Source organism: Stegostoma tigrinum, chromosome 2 (assembly GCF_030684315.1).
Source record: "Stegostoma tigrinum isolate sSteTig4 chromosome 2, sSteTig4.hap1, whole genome shotgun sequence".
NCBI lineage: Eukaryota > Metazoa > Chordata > Chondrichthyes > Orectolobiformes > Stegostomatidae > Stegostoma > Stegostoma tigrinum.
In genome coordinates, this window is record NC_081355.1 from 158,600,632 (window position 1) to 158,611,119 (window position 10,488).

A 10,488-nucleotide genomic window follows, 5' to 3' on the forward strand; every position below is an offset into this window, starting at 1 on the left:
CTATGCTGTGTTCATCCAGCTTCACACTTTATTATCTTGTCTATGCTAAACTGCCCATAGTGTTCAGGGGTGTGGTGATTCGGTTGGTGTGGTTCATAGGTCGGTGTGGACTTATTGGGCCGAAGGGCCTGGTTCCACACGAGGGATTCTATGACAACCATAGGGGTCACCTCATCAATGTCAGAAATCACGCTTCACCAGGTTATTGTTCAACAGGATTATTCAGAAACAAGCTTTCAGAGCCTCACTCCTCCTTCAGGTGTTCGTGAGACAGATAGTATAAGACACAGAATTTGGAAGTGAAACATCAAAGAATCCCTCTCTAATACACATGTGAATCTGTGGGGTGAATTTGTATTTGCAGATGCGTTCTATTTTGTCAAAAAGCACACAATTTATAGACAATGTGGCATTTTATAAATTCCTATTTCAGACATAGAGCCAGTTTGACAAGGCCTCACACCTAAAAAAACTGTGGAGTTGGAGAAACACAGCAGGCCAGGCAGCATCAAACAAGCAGAAACACTAAAGCTTCCAGTCAAGACCCTTCTTCAGAAATGGGGGAGAGGGAAGGGAGTTCTGAAATAAATAGAGGAGGGGTTGGGATGGGGAAGGTAGGTGGATGGTGATAGGTGAGTGCAGGCAGGCAGTGGTGGGGATTGATCAGTGAGGTAGACAGAGTGGATCAGTGGGAGAGAAGACAGACAGGTCAAGGAGGCAGGATGACAGGGAGGGTTGATCGTGGGATGAGGCCAGGGGTGGGGAGATTTTGAAATTAGTGAAGTCCACATTGAGACCATTGGATTGTAGGGTCCCCAGGCAGAATATGACGTGCTGCTCCTCCAGTTTCTGGGTGGCGTTGTTGTGACAGTGGAGCAGGTCCAGAATGGACGTCACCCAGGGAGTGGGAGGGGGAGTTGAAGTTGTTTGCGTCTGGAAGGTGTTGTTTGTCGCCTCCTCTGCATTGGTGAGACCAGGTGGAGGCTCAGAGTCTGCACCTGCACTCTGTTCGTGACAAACGACAACACCTTCATCTTACATGAAAAGATAATATATATTTCATATATATTGTATCAGAATAAATTCAAGAATGCCACATTTCAAAAAGTCACAACAACTTATATTACAGGACAATACAGTGCTGATGGTGTTGCCATGGAGAAGGTACTGGAAATACAATGAAGAATTTTGGCAGTCTTGTGTTTGTCCTGCGGTTGCAAGATAAAAATAAGCTCCTTTTTCTGATGTGTGTGTGTGTGTGTGTGTGTGTGTGTGTGTGTGTGTGTGTGTGTGTGTGCGCCTCCTGCACTGCCACAATGATGCCACCCGAAGGTTGCAGGAACAGCAACTCATATTCCGCTTGGGAACCCTGCAGCCCAATGGTATCAATGTGGAGTTCACCAGTTTCAAAATCTCCCCTTCCCCCACCGCATCCCTAAACCAGCCCAGTTCGTCCCCTCCACCCACTGCTGGGCCTGCTGTGTTCATCCAGCTCCACACTTTGTTATCTCAGATTCTCCAGCATCTGCAGTTCCCATTATCCCTGATACAAAAATAATTTTCAACAGCTTGGCTCTCTCTTCAGCAATATTCAAGCAAGATACTTAAACACAAGTTGCCTTTAACAATCAGTACTGGTCTTCGTTCATTAATTCGCACTTGTACAACTTAACTTACCCTGATTTTGGTTTCAAAAAACAAAGTTAAACCAAGTGGCTTGAAGTTTTTTGGCTTATCTTTGTACCCTTCGTCACAATTCTCCTGCACTCTGGTACTGCTCCTGTGTTTGAAGAGGATTAAAAGAATATAGCCAACAAAGCTTACTTCCTGCAACATCCCATCTGATCATCTTGTAGTACCACAAATTGAATTCCTTGTTCTATCATTGTTTTAGCCAATCCACTGGTTCAACTATTATCCAAATGGTGACAGGTAGGAAATAGGGCATCACAGCAAACCTGGGTATCCTTGTCCACCATTCAATAAAAGTAAGCATGCAGGTACAGCAGGCGGTAAATGGTATGTAGGCCTTCACAGAGAAAGGATTCCAGGACAGGAATGACCATGTTTTGCTGCAAATGTACTAGGCTTTGGTGAGACCACACATGGAATACTGTGTGCAGGTTTGGTCTCCTTTGCTCAAGAAGGATGGTTCTGTCTATACAGGGAGTGCAAGGAAGGTTTACTAAATTGATTCCTGGAAATGGTAGGACTGATATATGAAGAGGAACTGGATCGGTTTTGACTACATTCACTAGAAAAGTGAGGGGGAATCTCATAGGAACCTATAAAATTCTAACAGGGTGAACACAGGAAAGATGTTCTCGATGACAGGGAGTCCATACCCAAGGGTCACAATCTAAGGATATGGGGTAGGCCATTTGGGACTGAGCTAAGGAGAAATTTCTTCAAGAGAGTGATGAACCTGTGGAATTCACTACCACAAGAAATGTTTGAAGCCAAAGCATTTAATGTTTTCAAGGAGTCAGATCTATTACCCGGGGCTAAAGGGATCAAAGGTATGGCGAGATAACAGGAACAGGAGGGAGAGATAATAGGAACTGCAGATGCTGGAGAATCCAAGATAATAAAATGTGAGGCTGGATGAACACAGCAGGCCAAGCAGCATCTCAGGAGCACAAAAGCTGACGTTTCGGGCCTAGACCCTTCATCAGAGAGGGGGATGGGGTGAGGGTTCTGGAATAAATAGGGAGAGAGGGGGAGGCGGACCGAAGATGGAGAGAAAAGAAGATAGGTGGAGAGAGTATAGGTGGGGAGGTAGGGAGGGGAAAGGTCAGTCCAGGGAAGACGGAAAGGTCAAGGAGGTGGGATGAGGTTAGTAGGTAGATGGGGGTGCGGCTTGGGGTGGGAGGAAGGGATGGGTGAGAGGAAGAACAGGTTAGGGAGGCGGAGACAGGTTGGACTGGTTTTGGGATGCAGTGGGTGGAGGGGAAGAGCTGGGCTGGTTGTGTGGTGCAGTGGGGGAGGGGACGAATTGGGCTGGTTTAGGGATGCAGTTGGAGAAGGGGAGATTTTGAAACTGGTGAAGTCCACATTGATACCATTAGGCTGCAGGGTTCCCAGGCGGAATATGAGTTGCTGTTCCTGCAACCTTCGGGTGGCATCATTGTGGCACTGCAGGAGGCCCATGATGGACATGTCATCTAAAGAATGGGAGGGGGAGTGGAAATGGTTTGCGACTGGGAGGTGCAGTTGTTTGTTGCGAACTGAGCGGAGGTGTTCTGCAAAGCGGTCTCCAAGCCTCCGCTTGGTTTCCCCAATGTAGAGGAAGCCACACCGGGTACAGTGGATACAGTATACCACATTGGCAGATGTGCAGTTGAACCTCTGCTTAATGTGGAATGTCATCTTGGGGCCTGGGATAGGGGTGAGGGAGGAGGTGTGGGGGCAAGTGTAGCATTTCCTGCGGTTGCAGGGGAAGGTGCCGGGTGTGGTGGGGTTGGAGGGCAGTGTGGAGCGAACAAGGGAGTCACGGAGAGAGTGGTCTCTCCGGAAAGCAGACAGGGGTGGGGATGGAAAAATGTCTTGGGTGGTGGGGTCGGATTGTAGATGGCGGAAGTGTCGGAGGATGATGCGTTGTATCCGGAGGTTGGTGGCGTGGTGTGTGAGAACGAGGGGGATCCTCTTTGGGCGGTTGTGGCGGGGGCGGGGTGTGAGGGATGTGTTGCGGGAAGTGCGGGAGACGCGGTCAAGGGCGTTCTCGATCACTGTGGGGGGAAAGTGGCGGTCCTCGAAGAACTTGGACATCTGGGATGTGCGGGAGTGGAATGTCTTATCGTGGGAGCAGATGCGGCGGAGGCGGAGGAATTGGGAATAGGGGATGGAATTTTTGCAGGAGGGTGGGTGGGAGGAGGTGTATTCTAGGTAGCTGTGGGAGTCGGTGGGCTTGAAATGGACATCAGTTACAAGCTGGTTGCCTGAGATGGAGACTGAGAGGTCCAGGAAGGTGAGGGATGTGCTGGAGATGGCCCAGGTGAACTGAAGGTTGGGGTGGAAGGTGTTGGTGAAGTGGATGAACTGTTCGAGCTCCTCTGGGGAGCAAGAGGCGGCGCCGATACAGTCATCAATGTACCGGAGGAAGAGGTGGGGTTTGGGGCCTGTGTAGGTGCGGAGGAGGGACTGTTCCACGTAACCTACAAAGAGGCAGGCATAGCTGGGGCCCATGCAGGTGCCCATGGCCACCCCCTTAGTCTGTAGGAAGTGGGAGGAGTCAAAAGAGAAGTTGTTGAGGGTGAGGACGAGTTCAGCTAGGCGGATGAGGGTGTCGGTGGAGGGGGACTGGCCGGGCCTGCGGGACAGGAAGAAGCGGAGGGCCTTGAGGCCATCTGCATGCGGAATACAGGTGTATAGGGACTGGACGTCCATGGTGAAGATGAGGTGTTGGGGGCCAGGGAATTGGAAGTCCTGGAGGAGGTGGAGGGCGTGGGTGGTGTCACAGACGTAGGTGAGGAGTTGCTGGACCAAAGGGGAGAAATTGGAGTCCAGACAGGTGGAGATGAGTTCGGTGGGGCAGGAGCAGGCTGAGACGATGGGTCGACCAGGGCAGGCAGGTTTGTGGATTTTGGGAAGGAGATAGAAACGGGCAGTGCGTGGTTGGGGGACAATGAGGTTGGAGGCTGTGGGTGGGAGGTCCCCTGAGGTGATGAGGTCATGAATGGTGTTGGAGATGATGGTTTGGTGCTCGGGTGTGGGGTCATGATCGAGGAGGCAGTAGGAGGTGGTGTCTGAGAGTTGGCGTCTGGCCTCAGCGATGTAGAGGTCAGTGCGCCATACTATCACTGCGCCACCCTTGTCTGCGGGTTTGATGGTGAGCTCGGGGTTGGAGCGGAGGGAGCGGAGGGCTGCCCGTTCTGCGGGGGAGAGGTTGGAGTGGGTGAGAGGGGTGGAGAGGTTGAGGCGGTTAATGTCTCGACGGCAGTTGGAGATGAAGAGGTCGAGGGAGGGTAGGAGGCCTGGGGGTGGTGTCCAGGAGGAGGACTTGTGTTGGAAGCGGGTGAAGCGGTCAGTGGAGGGAGGGTTAGGCTCCTGGTTGAAGAAGTAGGCATGGAGGCGAAGACGGCGGAAAAACTGTTCTATGTCCAACCGTGACTGGTATTCGTTGATGTGTGGTTGTAGGGGGACTAAGGTGAGCCCCTTACTAAGGACTGACCGTTCGTCCTCAGTCAGTGGGAGGTCTGGGGGGATGGTGAAGATGCGGCAGGGTTCAGTGTGGCTGTCTCCTCTGGGGTTGCTGGCTGTGGAGGTTGTGGGCGGAGCGATGAGGTCGTCGGCTGTAGGCGGGGTTCCGTCGGCGTTGGCCGTGGGCGGGGTTCCGTTGCCGGTTGGACTATCGGGGTGGGAAGCAGCAGCTGCGGTGAGGGTGGTGTGTGAGGTGTTGTAACTGGAAGTGGAGGCGGTGACTGCAGCAGCGGTCCCGGAAGTGGTGTGGCCGGCGGAGGCGGATGTGACATCGTCGGTGGGGTCTCCGGCCGTGTCCTCATGGTCAATGGCGGCGGGTGCATGGTCGGGGAGGGGCAGGGACAGACTCGGGATTTGGGAGGCGCCGGAATCCTCTTGTGGGTGGCAGGGGCCAGTGAGTTTGTTGTACTTACGATTTTTGGTGTCCAGTAAAGCTGAGTGGAGGAACAGGAGGGAACTGAGTTTGATGACTAGCTACAATCATATTAAATGGTAGAACAGCCTCAAAGAGCCGAATAGCCTACTCCTATGTTCTAACTCAATCCTCTTTTCACTGCGGCTCTGGCAGCATCGTCTTCCTTGATAAAGTCATTTAGTACCTCAACCATGCAATTGCCTCCTAGTATTTCCATGTCATTAACAGGCTTTCTGCCTCCCTTTTACTCTGTTTATGCTTCAATTTCTTTTTTCTTAGCTGCTGGTCTCTTCTTGTGCTCTCCTTGCTGCTGTTGCATTCTTTTTCACATCCCATTGGGACTTGATGTTTTCACTCATTTGATCAATCTAATATGTACTTTGTGTTCAGACGTGAGGATGTGTTACTACCGTTATACTGGGCATTGGTGAGACCGCACCTGAAGTACTGTGTACAGTTTTGGTCTCCACACCCAACAGGAGACACTAGGTATGCTAGGCTCATACCAGAGATGCCAAAATCCTCAAATGAGGGAAGATTGGTTCAACTAGGCCTGTTCACTAGAATTTAGAGAAGGGAACTGATTGAACTATATAACATTCTAATAGGGCTGATCAGACAAGACGCAGGGAGGACGTTTCCTCTGGTTGGTGAATCTAGAACCAAGAGATGCAGTTTCAAGAAATGGGATAGGCCATTTAAGACTGAGATGAGGAAAGATTTCTTCACTTAAAAACCTGTAGAATTCATTACCATGTATTAATACATTCAACATAGAGATAGATACTTCTAGATATTAAACACATCAAAGGATATGGAGAGATAGCAGGATAGAGGATCAGCCACGATCATAACCTGGTGTTATGAAGTTTTTGACCTTTCCCACTCCAGTCCAACCCCGACACCTCCACATCATAATCATATTGAACAGCAGGGCAGGCTCAAAGTGCCGAATGGCCTGCTCCTGCTCCTACTTTCAATCATTTGGCCCCTTTTCTGCTTAGTCTTGCTCCTCTCACCTCACACCTGTTTGCCCTACCTACCTCTCGCTGTTCAATCTTTCCCTGGTGTGTCAAATCATGTATTTCTGGCTCTTGTAAGTCTGCTTCACACTCTCCCCTGTGCCTCTACATCCCTTTATAAAACAGCAACCAGAACTGTACATGGTACTCTCTGTGTAACCTAATCGAGGTTTCACATAACATGCCTACTTCTTAATTCTAAGTTGCACAATGCTTTAACAGAGTAAATAAAACAAATCCTGAAAATCTGACAACATGGAAAATGAAGATGTTCTAGATTTCTTTCACAAGAACAGGACTAGGCCATTCAACCCCTCCAGCCTGCTGCTTTGCCATTCATGCTTAATGTCTAGCTCCACTCTCCCTAGTTCCCTATCCGTCACTACGCTTCCCTAATGACCTCCTGCAGATTCATTTAACTTGTGGGAAATCTCAAAATGCCACATCGGGGAATAAAGTTGTCTTGATTTTATTCAGCAGATGAGCTCTGCCTTGAAGATTATGGCTCCTTGTTCTGGATCTTTGAATTGCAAGAATTAAGTCTCAATGTATCTAACCCGAGTCAGAACGCTGCATCATTCAAGATGTCAAAACACTCCTGCCCCCAAACAGAAATGTTGGCCTTACCAGCAACACCCACATGCCTTGACTGAATTTTACACAGATGTTCCAAAAAACAGTGTAATAGCTTATAAAACAGTAATTGCTGTAATCCCAGAATTCGAGGAAATACCTCAAAAAAATGAGCAGCTCTTATCTCCACAACTTTTTTCCCATCTTCCATGGGTAATGTGAACATAGCAGATATGGTTAGTAAAGTTTGCAGATGACACCAAACTTGGAGGTGTATTGGACAGCAAGGAAGGTGACCTCAGAGTACAACAGGACCTTGATCAGATGGGCCAATGGGCCGAGGAGTGGCAGATGGAGTTTCATTTAGATATAGGTGAGGTGCTGCATTTTGGAAAGGCAAATCAGGCCAGGACTAATGATAAGGCCCTGGGGAGCGTTGCTGAACAAAGGGACCTTGGAGGACGTGTTCATAGTTCCTTGAAAGTAGAGTTGCAGTTAGGTAGGATAGTGAAGAAGGCATTTATGTGTTTGCCTTTGTTGGTCAGTGCATTGAGTACGGGAGTTGGGAGGTTGTGTCGCATTAGGCCACTATTGGAATACTGTGTGCAATCTGGTCTCCCTGCTATAGGAAGGATGCTGTCAAATTTGAAAGGGTTCAGAAGAGATTGACAAGGATGTTGCCAGGGTTGGAGGGTTTGAGCTACAGGGAGAGGCTGAATGGACTGGGGCTATTTTGCCTGGTTGATCGGATGCTGAGGGGTGACCTTGTAAAAGTTTATAAAATCATGGATAGAGTAAATAGACAAGGTCTTTTCCCTGGGATGGGGAGTCCAAAACTAGAGGGGCATAGACTTAAGGTGACAGGGGAAAGATCTAAAAGGGGCCGAAGGGCAACATTTTCGCACACAGTGTGGTGAGCTGCCAGAGGAAGTAGTGGAGGCTGGTACAGTTACAACATTAAAGGCATCTGGATGAGTAAATGAATAGGAAGATTTAGAGAGATATGGGCCAAATGCTGGCAAATGGGACTAGAATTACTTAGGGTATCTGATCAGCATGAATGAGTTGGACCAAAGGGTCTGTTTCTGTGCTGTATATCTATATGACTCTAAATGTTTTTTCTGACCAAAGCCATAAAACAGAGGGACCTGCTAACTCAAGGGCATAAATCAGGCAGGAACCAGGTGAGAGACTTAATGGGAACTGCAGATGCTGGAGAATCCGAGATAACGAAGCGTGGAGCTGGATGAACACAGCAGGCCAAGCAGCATCAGAGGAGCAGGAAAGCTGACGTTTTGGGCCTAGACCCTTCATCAGAAAATCTAGGCCCGAAACGTCAGCTTTTGTGCTCCTCTGATGCTGCTTGGCCTGCTGTGTTCATCCAACTCCACACCTTGTTATCTCAGAACCAGGTGAAAGGGAATGATACAAAAAACCCTCTTACACAGCAAACTGCTCACATAAATAGCGTACCAACGAAAGCTGAATCCATCACAGATTTTAAAGGTGAGGTCAATAAGGGAGAAAGACAACCTTCTAAACTGATGTCTCTCCATGTTGGAATAGTGCGGGGAAGTAATATTAGATACAACAACCAGGACAGTACAGGAAAAGGCCCTTTGGCCCACCAAGACTGTTTCAACACATCAAATCTTTCTAAACTAAAAACCTTTTGCCTCTAAGCAGTCCATATCCCTCTTTTTTAAAAAAATCTATCTGTGAAGACACCTCTTAAATGTTGCAATTGTAACTGTTTCTACCCCCTCCTCTGGCAGTGCGTTCCAGGCACCTACCGCCACCCATGTAAAAAAACTTGCCTCTCACATCTCCTTTAAACTTCCTCCCTTTTGTTTCAAACTTTTACGGGCAGTCCACAGGTTGCACACGGTTTCCGTTCTGGAATCTGTTCGCAAGTTGGCTTGTACACAAGTCAGAACACAATGCGTGACAACACGAAGCAGCTGTTCACGGGTACGGGAGGAGTTTGTATGTCACGCCCCTGTATGGGATCACATTTGAAAGTTGGATGATCATAAATCAGTGAAGTGTGGAGCTGGATGAACACAGCAGGCCAAGCAGCATCTCAGGAGCACAAAAGCTGACATTTCAGGACTAGACCCTTCGTCAGAGACCTATCTTATTTTCTCTCCATCTTCAGTCCACCTCCCCCTCTCTCCCTATTTTTTCCAGAACCCTCTCCCCATCCCCCTTTCTGATGAAGGATCTAGGCCCGAAATGTCAGCTTTTGTGCTCCTGAGATGCTGCTGGGCCTGCTGTGTTCATCCAGCTTCACACTTTGTTATCTTGGATTCTCCAGCATCTGCAGTTCCCATTATCTCTGATCATAAATCAGTGAACCCCTGTTATAGCTTTCAAGTAGGAATTAGATATTGTTCTTAGGGCATAGAGGAGAAACTGATCATTGGCTTCAGAAAGAAAGGAGATCATACTCCCATCTACATCAACGGAACTGAGGTTGAGAGGGGCAGCATCAAGTTCCTTGGAGTGAGGATAACCGACGACATGTCCTGGACTTCTCACGTAGATGCGAGAGTCAAGGAGGCACAACAACACCTCTTCTCCCTCAGGTGGCTCAGGAAATTTGGGATGTCCATAAGCTCCCTCACCAACTTCTATAGATGCACCATTGAAAGCAAACTGTCCAGGTGCATAACAGCCTGGTAGGGCAACTGCTCTGCCCAGGACCATCACGGAAGCCAACCTTCCATCCATGGATAATGGGAACTGCAGATGCTGGAGAATCCAAGATAACAAAGTGTGGGGCTGGATGAACACAGCAGGCCAAGCAGCATCTCAGGAGCACAAAAGCTGACGTTTCGGGCCTAGACCCTTCATTAGAATGGACTCCATTTACGTGGCTTGCTGCCACTGAAAAGCGGCCAACATCGTCAGAGACCCATCATACCGCAGTAATGACCTCCTACAGCCTCGACCATCAGGCCAAAGATGCAGAATCCTGAACACATGCACACGCAAGTTGAGGAACAGCTTCTTTGCAGCCGTCATCAGACTGAAGAATGGATTCTCTAGTCTCAAGTAATACTGATCTTGCTAACATTGCTCGTGCCTCGCGCACACCCTGTGCAATGTAACCCGTATGCCTCTGCCTTAAGTTTTTTCGATCGGTAGGTCCTTGCTTACTACGACCTGCCTGTACTGCACCTAAACAAAGGCTTTCACTGTACTTCAGTACATGTGACATTAAATCAATCAAGTGGGAACAGATACTGATTTGGATAATCAACCCCAATTATATTG